General features: G+C 36.9%; 1 protein-coding gene and 1 long non-coding RNA gene across 5 annotated transcripts in view; one reads left to right on the plus strand and one right to left on the minus strand.

Annotated features, from left to right (window-relative positions):
• ttc28 (tetratricopeptide repeat domain 28) overlaps positions 1–15,429 on the plus strand; it is a 500,907-nt gene that overhangs the window by 240,449 nt on the left and 245,029 nt on the right. The window lies entirely within an intron of this gene.
• Positions 11,563–15,429, minus strand: part of LOC147834968 (uncharacterized) — a 722,499-nt gene continuing 718,632 nt past the window's right edge. Inside the window, exons 2-5 of the long non-coding RNA XR_015500725.1 lie at positions 13,900–15,192; positions 12,606–12,842; positions 12,125–12,302; positions 11,563–11,963 (exon numbers count right to left, since the gene is read on the minus strand). This is a non-coding gene — a long non-coding RNA (uncharacterized LOC147834968). The remainder of the gene's footprint in view (positions 11,964–12,124; positions 12,303–12,605; positions 12,843–13,899; positions 15,193–15,429) is intronic.

A 15,429-nucleotide genomic window follows, 5' to 3' on the forward strand; every position in this document is an offset into this window, starting at 1 on the left:
AAAAATAAAACTCCAAAAAAAGAGCTAATATACAAGAAGCTCCCAGCTGCATCATGGGAAATGGGTCGTCACATGCCTTGCAAAAAAAAAAAAAAAACAGCCGGCGATCTGACCATTTCTGCAGATGTGCCGAAAACAATGCTGCTTGTAGAGGAGCCGTTCTGGTGTTTCTGCAGGTACTCTACTTCCTCAGAAAGAGAGAGCATGGGAGCGTAGCGCTGATGAGAAAAGCAGAACGAGAGAAAGCCAGAGCAGAAAAAGTCAGACTATTTTTAGGCCACTGATCGTACCTGTGCCAAATCTCTGGAGAAGCGAGTGCTTTCCTGCCCAGGGTGTTCTCAGGCTCTGCTAACCCAGCGCTGGGTGCTGGTGAATGGGGGGCCACCCGCTGGAGGCTGAAGGTTTCCCCCAACTGGTGGCCTCCTTTCTTGCGGCTCTCTAGAGGAAAGGGAGGTAATTATGCAGCCGGAATGAAACAGGAATATGCAGCTTTTTTTTTTTTTTTTTTTTTTTACAGAATATACTCCTCCGGCATGTTTTATGCCCTGGAGAGGAATGTTAGAGAGAAAGAATGTGACAGCATGCAAAAGAGGGAAAATCACGATGAGGGAGCTGATTCTGAGTAGTCAATGGAATATTTCCATATTTCCTTAAAAATATTAAGATAAACTGTTATAAGTTATTCTTATATCATTTCAAACATTAATTACACATCTGATACACATCTTTATTTTATTTTATTATTTATTTTTATTTTATTTTATCATTTCACATTTTTTTTTGTTTTTGTTTCTCATTTTTAACTGATTTATCTATTTTATTTTGTCACTCAACTGTTTTGTTATGATGTTGAACATATTTATGTTATTTTATTTAGCTTTTAATGACTTTACATTACTTTTTTATTTATCACTCTGCTTGTTTTTGTTCTTATGCATATTATATTATATTATATTATATTATATTTTATTATATTATATTATATTATATTATATTATATTATATTATATTATATTATATTATATTATATTATATTATATTATATTATATTATATTATATTATAATATATTATATTGGCACAGTAGGTAGTGCTGTCACCTCACAGCAAGAAAGTCGCTGGTTCGAGCCCCGGCTGGGTCAGTTGGCATTTGACCTATTGTGTGGAGTTTGCATGTTCTCCTCGCGTTCACGTGGGTTTCCTTCGGGTGCTCCGGTTTCCCCCACAAGTCCAAAGACATGCAGTACAGGTGAATTGGATAGGCTAAATTGTCTGAAGTGTATGATTGTGAATGAGTGTGTATGGATGTTTCCCAGAGATATATAATATAATATAATATAATATAATATAATATAATATAATATAATATAATATAATATAATATAATATAATTATTTATTTATTTATTTTTGTTATCATGTTTATGTTAGTTTATCACTCACTTTTACATCACTTTATCCCTGCAGTTTTAATACTATTATTTTATAAATAATGAACTCATTTATTTAATTAAATTTTTTTTTAAATAGTTATTTATTTAATTTAAATAACAGGTTTATTGTTTTCAGGTTTATTTAAATTTACATATATTTATTTTAATGTATCACTCCACTTATTTATTTTTTGGGTTAAGGTTAGAATTTTTTATTTTTTTTCATGTCAAACTGATTTATTTATGTAGTTTTTGATTTTATTTTTAAATAATTAAAATATTAAAATATTACATTTATTTTAAATCTTATTAAAAATTATTTTATTGTTATTTTATTCATTTTTTGTTAAGAGGTTTATTTTTTCTTTCTTTATTTTTTTATTTATTACTCCACTTATTTATTTTGTTTTGTTTTCATGCTGAACTATTTTATTTTATCAATGCACTTATTTTTATTTCGTTCTCAGGTTTATTTTAATTTACTTTTATTTATTTTTATTTATGTTTTTATCACTCCTCTTATTTATCACATTTTTTCTTGTTGAACTGATTTATTATGTTTATTTAATAAACATAATTAATAAATAATTAATAATAATAATAATAATTTTTTTCCCAGTGATGGGTTGCAGCTAGAACGGCGTCCGCTGCATAAAACATATGCTGCATAAGTTGGTTTCATTATATTAAAACAGCTTTCAAGCAAGACATGAATCCAAAAATGACCTAAACTTATTTCTTTAATTAGTTGCTCATTTAAAAAAATGCAGTCAGTGTGTTGTGAATGAAGCTGATGGGACAAAAATGGAAAGAGAAAGTGAACAGGACTGCGGGAAAATGGGGTCAAGGTCGGAAAGACAGGAAGAATGGCGAGCGAGGGAGCAGCGGTGCAGGAAGTGCAGACGCTGGAGATCTGGCATCACTCCTTTTGTTGTGTTTTCATTCTGCTGCCTTTAACAAGTCTCATTTCGGGGATCAGGGCAGGATTAGACGCTACGGGGGGGCATTTGATTGGTCTTGCCACGGATAAATGCTCCTCTCAGCAGGGGACGGGGGGCAATAGCATGAGGAAAACCCACTCCGAGTGCTGATAGACTAACAAATACTCATTCTTTTGTTCAGAAAAGTCGCCCCCAGCACTCCAGATAGACAAATATGTTAACGCTTTATTGAAATGATGCACTCGACGCTCACTTGCAACCCAGCATTGGTTTAACCCAGCTGTGTTCACGCAACATGACTGTAATTCTCACAATACTGCCACTTTTGACATTTCAGCAGTTTTGCATTGAAAATAAAAGACGGGGCTGCTCGGGTTTCAATGTAGAAACTGAAGCATTTGTTTTCTGTTTCTTGCATGAAGATGCTGCAGATTACATCTACTCAGACTCTGATTTTACTCCATTTTTTTAAACCTGCAATTTTTAAATGAGTTTTTATCACTGTACTTAGTTTTTGTTCACCTTATGTTGCACTGATATTGTATTAATATAGATATGATATATATTATTTCATATTAAAAGGTATTGTAAGGCAACATTATTAATTATTTATATTGATTTGAATTTATTTATTTTTTAATAGTTTATTATTATTTTTTTATTTTGCAAACAAAATTAATAAAAATAACTATATATATATATATATATATATATATATATATATATATATATATATATATATATATATATATATACTTAAATTACATTTTATTAACTTATTATTTTTATATTTATTATTATTATTATTATTATTGTATGTTATTATTATTATTATTATTATTATTATTATTTTATTTTACAATATTTTATCATTTTAATAATATAATAATGTAATTATAACACTATATATACAGTTCAAGTCAGAATTATTAGCCCTCTTTGATTTTTTATTACTATTATATATATATATATATATATATATATATATATATATATATATATATATATATATATATATATATATTTATATATATATATATATATATATATTTTTTTTTTTCCCCCAAATTATGTTTAAGAGAGCAGTTAAAATTTCCTATAATTAAAACTGTTTTTAATTTTTAAAAGGCATTTTAAGGTAAAAAATATTAGCCCTTTTAAACTAAATATTTTTTCAATAGTCTACAGAACAAATCATCATTATACAATAACCTGCCTAATTACCTTAACCTGCCTAGTTAACCTAAATAACCTAGTAAAGCCTTTAAATGTCACTTTAACACATCAACAAGGCATTTGCACCCACAGAACTGCCGCTCACTGGATATTATCTCTTTTTCAGACCATTCTCTGTAAACCCTAGAGATGGTCTTGAAAATCTTAGTAGATCAGCAGTTTCTGAAATACTCAGACCAGCCGGTCTGGCACCAACAACTGTGCCACATTCAAAGTCACTTAAATCAACTTTCTTCCCCATTCTGATGCTCGCTTTGAACTGCAGCAGATCGTCTTGATCTTGTCTACATGCCTAAATGCATTGAGCTGCTTATGTTAATTATATTTTTGTATTATTTTATTTTACGTACTAAACTCTCCCTGAAAAACTGAAACACTCCATCCTTAAAAGATGTATCCCCTTCATTTTTCCCCCTCTACACCTCTTTAATTATTTTAGATTTTCAAATAGCAAATTAACCAAAACTATTGATTGCAGAAATTCTGTTTTGCAGCGGGAAACACACAGAATTGATCAGAGAGCTTGGAGAAGCGGTGTGTTTACTGGCGTGTTGTGCTTCTCTGCAGGCTGCTCATGTGGAGACGAGAGTCACAGAAACAGTGGGGCGTTTGTCATGATGAAACGTCCAGATGAAACGCACCGGTAATGACACCAGGCTCCACCGGCTCAGCCTACAATCACGTCTACCCTCCTTTTTCATATCAGTATTAATGCACTCTGCAAATTACCAATAGCCCTCCAATTTGGGTTTAATTTAGATGTTGGATTACGTGTGATCTCGCCTGCAAATTCCGATGTCACGGTCATTGTCTGCCTATTAGGATTCAATTTGAGGAGTGGAGATGCTTTGAAACGTGATTATGCGGCGGAGAATTAAAGAGAACACGGCGGATCAGAGGTGGGATTGTTTGCAGGAGCGGGTTTTAGAGTAGACCGCCGCCTTGAAACCTGTATTGAAGACAGACCTTGAGAATAACAGCACGTAAAGGACAGATTCGGTCTTGTTTAATGAAAAATCCTTTGTGTTTAGTTATGTTCGAGAAGGAAGAAAAAAACAGCTTTATTTGAATCTCTACCGTGCTGCCTTGCCTGGATGATCTCACGAGGAAATGTGAGTATAGTAGGAAAGTCGGAAAAGTGGCTAATTTGCACAGATTTATACTATTTCGTTTCTACGAAAACGTTTTTTTAAGGTAACTGTCCCTCCAAAACCTACCCCTAAAACTACTCCTGATTAGGGGATATGCAAATCGTACTAAAATGTATGAATGAGATTGTACTAGTGCATAATAAACAGCCACTAAATAATAAATCGCCACGAGATTGCGTTGACCTAGCCGATACTGTAGTAGGGGTTAGTGTTAGAGGCAGGGCCGGAGTAAGCTGAACTGCCACTCTAGGCAAAGGACGATCACGTCGCCCTAAACCTGAAAGTGAAAACGAAAGTGACCCTAGGCGCAGATATAGCACGCGGATGTGGAAGGTGTCGCGGACACCACCCTTTCTGTTTTGCTGCCCTAGGCGCGGATATAACTGAGGACGCGGGTGGTGGGGGAGGAGTCGCGGACAAAACAGAGGACGCGGGTGGTCAGGGAGGCCGCCTAGGTCACCTCTATGGACGCGCCGGCCCTGGTTAGGGGTTAGATCTAGATCATTTACTTTATTTTAAATGTAATTAGGGACCGAGCACCTACGGTGCGTAGGCCATATTGGAATTGCTCCGTTTCTTCTTCTTATTCTCCCGCTTCTTCCGTGGAATGAATCCCGATTTTGAGGGTCTAAACAAGCCTGAAAACTCACGAAACATTGTACTCGCCCCAGAAGTGGTGAAAATTTACCGTTTGTTATAAGTTTCGGAAGTGGGCGTGGTAAAATGACTTGACAGTGCCATCTATGCACTTTTGATGGACTGGCCACCAAGCTACGAATCACGCACACGCACGAAACATGCCAATCTACATGCCAATTTTGAGTCACAGTCATAGCACCACATGCTGACAGGAGGAAGTTTGGCTCATGACCCAACCACACAATGTCCCATCTGCCTGAAAATTCACGTTCGATAAGATTTCTCTCCTGAACACATCTACATGCCAATAATGACACACTCATAGCGCCACCTGCTGACTGGAGGAAGTTTGACATAAATCTGTGATTTTCTCAGGTTTTTTTTCTATATATCGGCTTAAATTATTGTTGTTCGCTCTTCTCTGTCGTCCTACTGCCACCGGGCGGTGGTGAGCCCGGGTGCGAGGACCCTTTCATCGCTGCTTGCAGCTTTAGTTTAATTTTGAATTAGACTTGTTTTGTTTTATGTTGGGGTGGTGCAGTGGGTAGCATTGTCGCCTCACAGCAAGAAGGTCACTGGTTCGAGCCGCAGCTAGGTCAGTTGGCATTTCTGTGTGGTGTTTGCATGTTCTCCTCGTGTTAGTGTGGGTTTTCTCTAGCTTTCCATAGGCGAATTGATTAAAACTAAATTGTCCATAGAGTCCCTGCTAAAAAATCCAGCTTAAACCAGTTTTAGCGGGTCGACCAGCTAAAACCAGCCTGGAAGTTGCCAAACCCCTCTAAAACCAGGCTGGTTTCCAGCCATTTCCAGCCTGGTTTTAGCTGGTCAGGCTGGAAAGTGACCAGCTTAAACCATCTGAAACCAGTTTGACGGTTTAAGCAGTTTTTGGCTGGGCTCCCAGCCTGGCTAGGCTGGTCAAGCTGGTTTTAGCTGGTCATCTCCCAGCCTGTCCAGCTAAAACCAGGCTGGAAATGGCTAGAAACCAGCCTGGAAGTGGCCAAAACCCCTCTAAAACCAGGCTGGAACAACAATTAACAACAATTAAACATGTGCTGGATAAGTTGGCGGTTCATTCCACTGTGGAAAATGAATTAAAAAATGAATGTTTTATGTTTTTCAGTTTGAGTGATTGAAAATTATATTTTGAGTATTTTTTTTTTATTACGTTTTAAGTCATGTAGCACTAATTTAAGTAGAGGTTACTATAAAATTAAACTTGTTTTTATATGCTGTGGTTTTTAACTAAAATAGAATCTAAGGTCAATATTATTACCCATGTAGAATTTTATTTATTGGCTACAGAACAAACCACTGGTGTTTAGTGACTTATCTAATTAACATAACTTGCCTAGTTAACTTCATTAAAATGTGTTTAATATTTTGCTAATATTCTCTCTATGAGGGCTTATAATAAATAGCTAACCCAAGTGATCTTGTGGGTGCGTTGAGTATACACCAGCCTTTAGAGAAAGCAATACTCCATTGAGCTGGACTCCTGGCCTTTATAGTGGTGTTGCTCTCTTTAGTGTGTGTGTTGGTGCTTGTTTATGAGTGTGTGTGAAGGGTAAAGGACCTCCTGGAGCTGCCCGGGTCTTCTCATGTCAGCTGAAATTAGCTGGAGCAGCCTGTGCTAGTCCAAATAATAAGCTCCAGTGTCTGGAGGCGTCTTCCAAGCAGACCTCTTCACTGCTCTCCTGTTGCTCCTCGCGGAGAGCTCCTTGCTCTTATTTTCCAACCAGGGAAAATGTGTCCGATACAGAAAAACCTGGGAAATCATTTGCAACTGCTTCACATTTTCTCTTCACGACTCTGCCGCACAGTAATGAGAATTTATGAGAGGTCGCCGAGGTCGCGGCGAATGCAACAAATCGTCCGATGCATCCATCATCTTATAAAAGCGCAGCATCAGCACGTCCAAACCAGCGCATGCATGATTTTGATGATGATTCCGAGATATGATTCATGAGCAATCGATAATTAAATCACGGCTCGTTTATGCTCTTAAACTTTCAAAAGGCCGATTTTTATTTCATTATCTCGCTCGCCTTTGTTCACCAGTCGTTCAGAGCGCATTAAAATTTCATGATGTCAATACAGCCGCCTTTTCTAATACACATGCGTGCAACTGGGGTGCTAACACGCCTGTATGAATTATTAACTACGACAAATGACTTGTCACAGCATGTCTGGCAGCGTCCCATCACGTCTGCCGCGCTAACAGCCAGCGTGAGTCTACAAGCGTCCTGCGTGCCTCGCTAGCGTCGCAATGTCAAACCGCAGGGACCTGAGCCGTGCGCGCCGTGTAGAGGTGCATGTTTTTGATGCGCTTGTGTACGTTTTGAGCGTATTTACTTTGCTGAAAGTGCAGATTTCATGAAATGATAATGTGATTTGTAAAAAGAAGCTTGCAAGAAAAGGATCGTGATGAAATATCTGACTTTGGTCGCTGCAGAGGATTGCAGAGCGTATTGAAAACTATTTTTACTCATGTAAAAAGTTAAAGGGGGGTGGGGGTGGGGGGTATAAGCTCATTTTACATCCCCACTAGAGTTAAACAGTTTTATCATGTTTTTTAAATTCATTTAGCCAATCTTTGGGTCTGGGGGAGCTCATTTAGCTTAGCTTAGCATAAGTTATTGAATCCGATTAGACCATTAGCATCTTTTAAATTTCACCTTGCACAATAATATTACGCGGCACTTGAAAGTAGTCTCCAGCTGGCTTTGTAGAAAAATATTGGTCATTAAGTTTAGCAATTGGCATATTTGGTTCTACTGGAGTCTCAGAAAAGATATATTTAGGGTTTAAACCACAAAAGTCGAAAGAATAACAATATAATTTTGCCTTAAAAACAGCTTAAAATTAGAAATAGGCTCATTTTACAAGTCCATCAGATTTAAACAGTTGAGTTTTACTATTTTTGAATCCATTCAGCCGATCTCTGGGCATTGCAGGAGAACTTTTAGCTTAGCTTAGCATAAATCATTCAATTGGATTAGACCATTAGCATCTTACTCACAATATTTCAGCACACACAATGATATTACCTGAAGGTAGTCCCCAAATAGCTTTCTAGGTAAATACTGCTCATTGTTTTTTGTAATTTGTAAATTTGGTTCTACTTGTGTCACAGGAAAGAGACATTTAGGGTTTAAACCACAAAAGTAGAAAGAATAACAATATATATTTGCCTTTTAAAAGCATGAAATTAGAAACAGGCTCATTTCACAAGTCTATTAGAGTTAACCAGTTGAGTTTTACTATTTTTGAATCCATTCAGCCGATCTCTGGCTGGTGCACTTTTAGCTTAGCTTAGCATAAACCATTGAATCGGATTAGACCATTAGCATCTCTCTCAAAGATTTCAAAACATATTAATATATGATCATTTACCTATTCAAAACTTGAATCTTCTGCTGTAAAATTTTGTAATAAGACTGTCAGGAAATGAAAAATAGCTGCAGCAGGCGCAATTATATTATACAGCAACCAAAAATAGTCTCCAACAAGGTAACAGCAGTGTGTAATATTATTGACAGCAAAGTTCCTTGATTATTACATCGAAATGAGAGTATAGTTTCTAACCATGTCAACCTAGATAATAGCAACTCTTACAATGCAATGTAACTACAGACAAGTGAAGCTTAAACAGGAAAATTATTTACATTTTTTGGAGTGAGATGGTCTAATCCGATTTAATGATTTATGCTAAGCTAAGCTAATATGGATCTCACTAGAACCGAAGATTAAGTGAATGGATTAAAAAATGGTAAAACTCAACTGTCTAACTCATTAATGCCCAAACGAGGGCCAAAGTTGGCCCATGATAACCTTTGATTTGGCCCGCCATCCCATCTAAGAAGACAGAAAGAACAATGGAGATGTTTTATTGTTAAAAGCTAACTGTAATGAAATGTTTCAATTTAATTGCGTAAATTATTCCGATTTTGTTTAAATTTACATGCTTTCACCTGAAAATGGATGATGATTGAGGTTGATGAAGAATAATGGGGATGTTTCAATGCTTAGTTTCTTCATAAATGTGATTGTTTATGTTTTCATTGCATTAAGTTTTACTTTTAAAAAGTTATACTGCATGAGTTAATATGGTTTAAAGTAATGTATCTATTTATTCAGAAATATTAATTAATTAAATTTGGAAATTACCTATGGCAACTTTAATTTAATATAGTTTGGTATATTTGTCTTCGGCCCATGGCTCTCTATAATAATTGTTTTGGTGCTTCATACAAAAAAAGTTTGGGCATCCCTGGTCTAACTCTTTAAGGGAGTTGTAAGATTTGGCCATTTCCAAAGAAGGTGGAATGTTCCTTTAATATGAATGCAATATTTGTTTGGCCACTCTTAAGTCTTCTAGAGTGATATATTTGTTTAAAGCTCGTATATCTCTCACCGGACTAAAAACCTTGCTTTGTTCTGTTGGATCTTGCGATTGTTGACAAACCCCTCTCCTAAGAAAAGTCGCCCATACCTTGTAGTGATTAAAACAAGTCAAATCTCCTCCGTTCCCTCTTCCAAGCATCCCCCCACCGCAGTAAATCCGAGAGATCTGCCGGTAATGATGGCTCTTAACATTCTTTTCCTTGGCTCTGAGTGAGCCGAGCATTGTGGGATTAGAAGGGAGGGGTTGGACGAGTGGGCTTTTGGCTTTGTTTGATGTCTCTAGTACAGATGGCAGCGAGCGAGCGCCGGGATAATGAAGCTCACTCCTCAAGCAGATCGTTAAACTCGGCGCTGTTTAAACACACCATGATTGTTGGGTGAAGTTACCGCGTTAAGTCATGTGTAGGGGCTGTGTTTTTATTGTGGACAGACCACACAAGCCCTCAGCGGAGATATGGATGGCATGCTCTAGTCATTCCTTGTTCTCTGTGTACCATAGTTTTAGAGTCAAGCATCACAGGGCTGGTTATGTTTAGGATTTAGTTCATTACCTGTAAAACAATATCAATAGCACACCAAATTAAACCCTGGTGGTCTCTTCATTTGACACTCCACACAATATGTAAAGCGTTAGCGGTGCTTGCTAATACAAATATCGCTATTAATGTTGATCATGCTTGTGACTCAAATAAAGTGTAAACACTCAGAGTGCTTTTTTAGCCCTGCATGATGATAAAACTTGTAAAAAAACAGCAAAACATGCTAGCTGCTCATGCTAGGACATCTCATCATACATTAAACGTTGATTAAAGCAGCTAAGAAACTGGTTAGCAACATATGGAAATTTGAGACAATATAGCATCTGTTATATATGGTAAAATATACCCAGAATGCCTCAGCAACCTTAGAGCGACATCCAAAGCTATGTTGAAACATCCTAGCAACCGTATAACATGCTAATTAGCTATTTTAAAACCTTAGCAATGTCATGTTAAAGCTATTTGAAATGTTTTAGCATAGGATGCTAACAGCTAAGTTAATCTCTTTCATTTAGCTGTTGTCATAGATCAGTGTTAGCATGGCAATACGTCACACATGAGGAAGTGCTGATGATCTAACAAATGCAGCAGCTGTGTGTGTGTGTGTGTGTGTGTGTGTGTGTGTGTGTGTGTGTGTGCCAGACATGTTCAGTGACCAGATCAAGCGTTTTATCAAATGTGAGGGAGGAGAGACAGTAGCGCGGTGCCGCTACTGCCCGCAGGCAGGCCGCAGGATATGGTCTCACAGGACTTGAATATAGACATGTATTAATGACACGAGGAGTCAGATTTTCGTGTTACAACTAGCCTTTCCTGCTGTTTTAAACTGGACTTTCACAGTAATCTGTGTCTTATTAGCAGGATTTGCTAATATTAGGGTCAATGATTTTAATAAACCCCTAACCTTAAGCAATTTGGTGTATAAATGTTCCTCATTGCTCCACAATTTTGTAAGGAAAGACTGTTTGTTACATGATTGTAATGAATTGATTAAGGCACAAGTCATTTTATTTATTTATTTATTTATTTATTTATTATTTCATTCCTTCCTTAATTTATTCATTCATTCATTTCAAGTAACAAAGTTTTATATACAAAGTATTTATATATATATATATATATATATATATATATATATATATATATATATATATATATATATATATATATATATATATATATATATATATATATACATACACACACACACCCTCCCCCTCGGTTAGGGGCATGACACCAAAAACTGGGAATGTCCTTAGAAAACAAGGTTAGCTTAGCTTAAAAAGCCCCAGAAAGCCTTAGCAGCCACATTAGTGACTTGCTAAAAGCAACTTACTGTAGCAATCACATACAGTAGCAACATCCGAACAACCACTCAGAATTCTTAAGCAACCACATGGCGATGCCTTGTTAAAGGGATAGTTCACCCAAAAATGAAAATTCTGTCATCATTTATACTTGTTTCAAACCTTTATGCATTCATTTATTTTGTTGAACATAAGATATTTTGATTAAAGCTAGAACTTATTCCAGTGACAGCTCCAGTAAAGGGCAGGACACCAAAACTTGGAATGTCCCTAGAAAATAGAGTTAGCTTAGCTTATAGCATCTGGTCTGCCTAGCTCAGGGATGTCAAACTCATTTTATAGAGGGCCGCAGCTCTGCACAGTTTTGTGCCAACCCTGATTAAACACACCTGATCAAACTAATTGAGTCCTTTAGGCTTGTTTTGAAACCTAGTGTGTTGGAGCAGGGTTGGAACTAAACTGTGCAGGGCTGCGGCCCTCCAGGAATTAAGTTTGACATCCCTGGCCTAGCTTATAAGCCCTCAGAAGACCTTAGCAACCACATAGTGACATGAAATAAGCCACTTAGCCTAATATAGCAATAATGTAGCAAAATCCTAATAATAACCACTCAGAATTTCTTAGCAACCACATTGTGACATGCTAAGACACACTCTGCATGACTTATTAAGGGATAGTTCACCCAAAAATGACCAGCTTAATCCAGCTAAAACCAGCTTGACCAGCCTGGTTTAAGCTGGACATAGCTGGTTTTGGCTGGACTCCCACGCTGGCTAGGCTGGTCAAGCTGGTTTAAGCTGGTCATCTTCCAGCCTGACCAGCTAAGATCAGGCTGGAAATGGCAGGAAACCAGCCTGGAAATGGCCAAAACCCCTCTAAAACCAGCCTGGTCGACCAGCTAAAACCAGCCAACCAGCCTAGGCTGGTTTAAGCTGGATTTTTCTGTAGGGAAGACACAATCTGCATGACTTATTGAAGGGATAGTTCACCCAAAAATGAAAATTCTGTCATCATATACTCATACTTGCCTTGTTTTAAACCTTTATGACTTTCTTTATTCTGTTGAACACCAAAGAAGGTATTTTGAAGAAAGCTGGAATCCACTGACTTCCATAATATTTGTTTTTTTCCTACTATGGAAGTCAATGGTTACAGGTTTTCAACATTCTTCAAAATATTTTCTTTTGTGTTTAACTAGGGTTGTAACAATATACCGGTATGACGGTCTACCACGATTTGAACGTGCACGATTATCATACCATGAACAATTGTATATCAACGGTTTTAACCCTTAAAGACCGAGACAGCCACCCGCGGCTAAAAATAAGTATTGCTCTTAAATGTTTAATAACTTTTGATCCGCTGATCCGATTCATACAATTCAAAGATTGGCATAAAGAAGAGAATCTTAGCTTTCCAGTGCTGTATCACATAACATTCTGACTTTCAGAGGCTCCGGAATCAGTGCGGTTACGTCATCAAAATTTGACAACGCTGATTTGACAAAGAAACGCTCGTCACTGTGTCTCCGGACAAACCAGACACGATACATTGATGCATTGTCCCTCCTCCATGCCCAGATTGGTTCAAACTCGCTATATCACAACCAATAAGCATAGGTTTCGCTTTTGTTTGTGGACCAACAATGAGCTTTTTAAACAACACGGAATGAGAGATAGGCATACATTTATGTGCGGCTAAATAAAAGTTTTGCATGAAATAATTCTTATACTAAGTACTTTTGCATGCACAGCAGCACAGAAACATGACAAAACAGTGACACAGCAAAGACGAACTGCTGCTCTTGCTGTTTTCAAAAGACGCAAATGAAGGTGCAGCTGTTTGTCTGCATTGCAGACAACCATATCCAAATCCATATCCACAGACAACCATATCCATGCTGGCACATAAAACCTAAGGATGGTCCATATTGAATCTAGTTTCGTTATGTAACTATTTATAGTATAGTAAATATTTATATCTATTTTTTTACTGAGGATTTGCACCATGTTTATTTGGACTTTATTTTGATTTTGACACATTATTTATTATTTTCTTATTTTTTATTTGTTCATTGTAAGTGGTGTTGTTTATAGTAACTAAAAATATATTATTTGGAAAAAGTCAAATTTGCTTCACTGTTCTATTATTTTGTAACATACCGTATACCGCGAAACCGTCAAACCGTGGTATTGTTTTAGACGATTATCATACCGTAAAAAATTCATACCGTTACAACCCTATGTTCAACAGAAGAAAGAAACTCATAAAGGTTTGGAACCACTTGAGGGGGAGTAGAAAATGAGCCATTTTTATTTTAGGGTGAACATAGCAACACCCTGGCTACTAGTACTTTCTTTACTACTACTGGTAAATAGACTAAAGAAGTATGTTTTGTAATTTTTTAGCTGGATTTGCATCCATGCCAATTTGTCCCACTCCTCCTTGAGGAATTGTGAGATGCGATAGTGTGTTTGGAGTTTCCTCCGGGACGCTAATACGTAGAGAATCACCAAGCGCAGTAATTCAGCCCCTCACAATGAATTGCCAGTTTATCCATTGGAGCAGCTTAGTCCCATTAATCTCTTGTAACCAAATAAAGTGTGCCCGGGCTTCTCGCGACGGCTGCCGGTTAAGGCCAAGGACTTGTGTCCTCTCTTTGGGTCATTACTAAGCCTCAAACCCCCCAAGGCTCTCCATTTCTATTGCAGGCCCTCTGTTCCTCTGCTCCGCTGCGCTTCCCGACTCTCCACGGCTTATCGTGTGGTAGCAGACGTGTTGTGACAGTGGGCATTTTCCATATGAGCTGCATAGTTATGACAGAGAGCAAAGCGCCGTATGATCCAGCCTGGTCAAACCGTTGCATTCATCCTCTTGCTCCAGCCCTGCTGATATGAAAAAAGTCTTTAAACAGCCAATCACGAAACACCTTCCAATCCTCCAGAGCAAAGTCTGCCCTGCATGTTCGGCCTGTGTCCTGATTGAGGAGCTATATAGAATGCGAGATTAGTGCATGCCAAATCATACACATTTAAAGTTCATTTTATTTTCCTATGGAACATGCAAGTGGCGTTTGCGGTCAATAAACCTCCTGGATTTTCTGGGTGTTTGCCAAGATGTTGATATATGTTTGCCAAGGTGTTTTGGAGGATATACCCGTGTTTGTTTTAAGTGAGAATTATTCGCCCCCCTGTTTATTTTTTTCCCCAATTTCTGTTTAATGGAAAGAAGATTTTATTCAACCCATTTCTAAACATAGTTTTAATAACTCATTTCTAATAGCTGATTTATTTTATCTTTGTCATGATGACAGTAAATAATATTTGACTTGATATTTTTCAAGACACTTCTATACAGCTTAAAGTGACATTTAAAGGCTTAACTAGGTTAGTTAGGTTAACTAGGCTAGTTATTGTAAAACCATGGTTTGATCTGTAGACTATTGGAAAAAATATAGCTTAAAGGGGCTAATCATTTTGCCCTTGAAATGGTTGTAAAAAAATTAAAAACTGCTTTTATTCTAGCCGAAATAAAACAAATAAGACTTTCTCCAGAAGAAAAAATATTATCAGACATACTGTGAAAATTTCCTCGCTCTGTTAAACATAATTTGGGAAATATTTGAAAAAGAAAAAAAAAATTAAAAGGGAGGCTAATAAATCAGCTGTATGTTGTGTCAATTAAATTCTAGTATTTTGTTGGTTTTACATATTTATTTTTGATGTTTAAAAGTTGCTAGCTTATTTTCAAGGTCATTTTATCATGTTGCTATGGGGTTGGC

This window comes from Danio rerio, chromosome 10 (genome assembly GCF_052040795.2).
Source record: "Danio rerio strain M-AB ecotype USA chromosome 10, GRCz13ab, whole genome shotgun sequence".
NCBI lineage: Eukaryota > Metazoa > Chordata > Actinopteri > Cypriniformes > Danionidae > Danio > Danio rerio.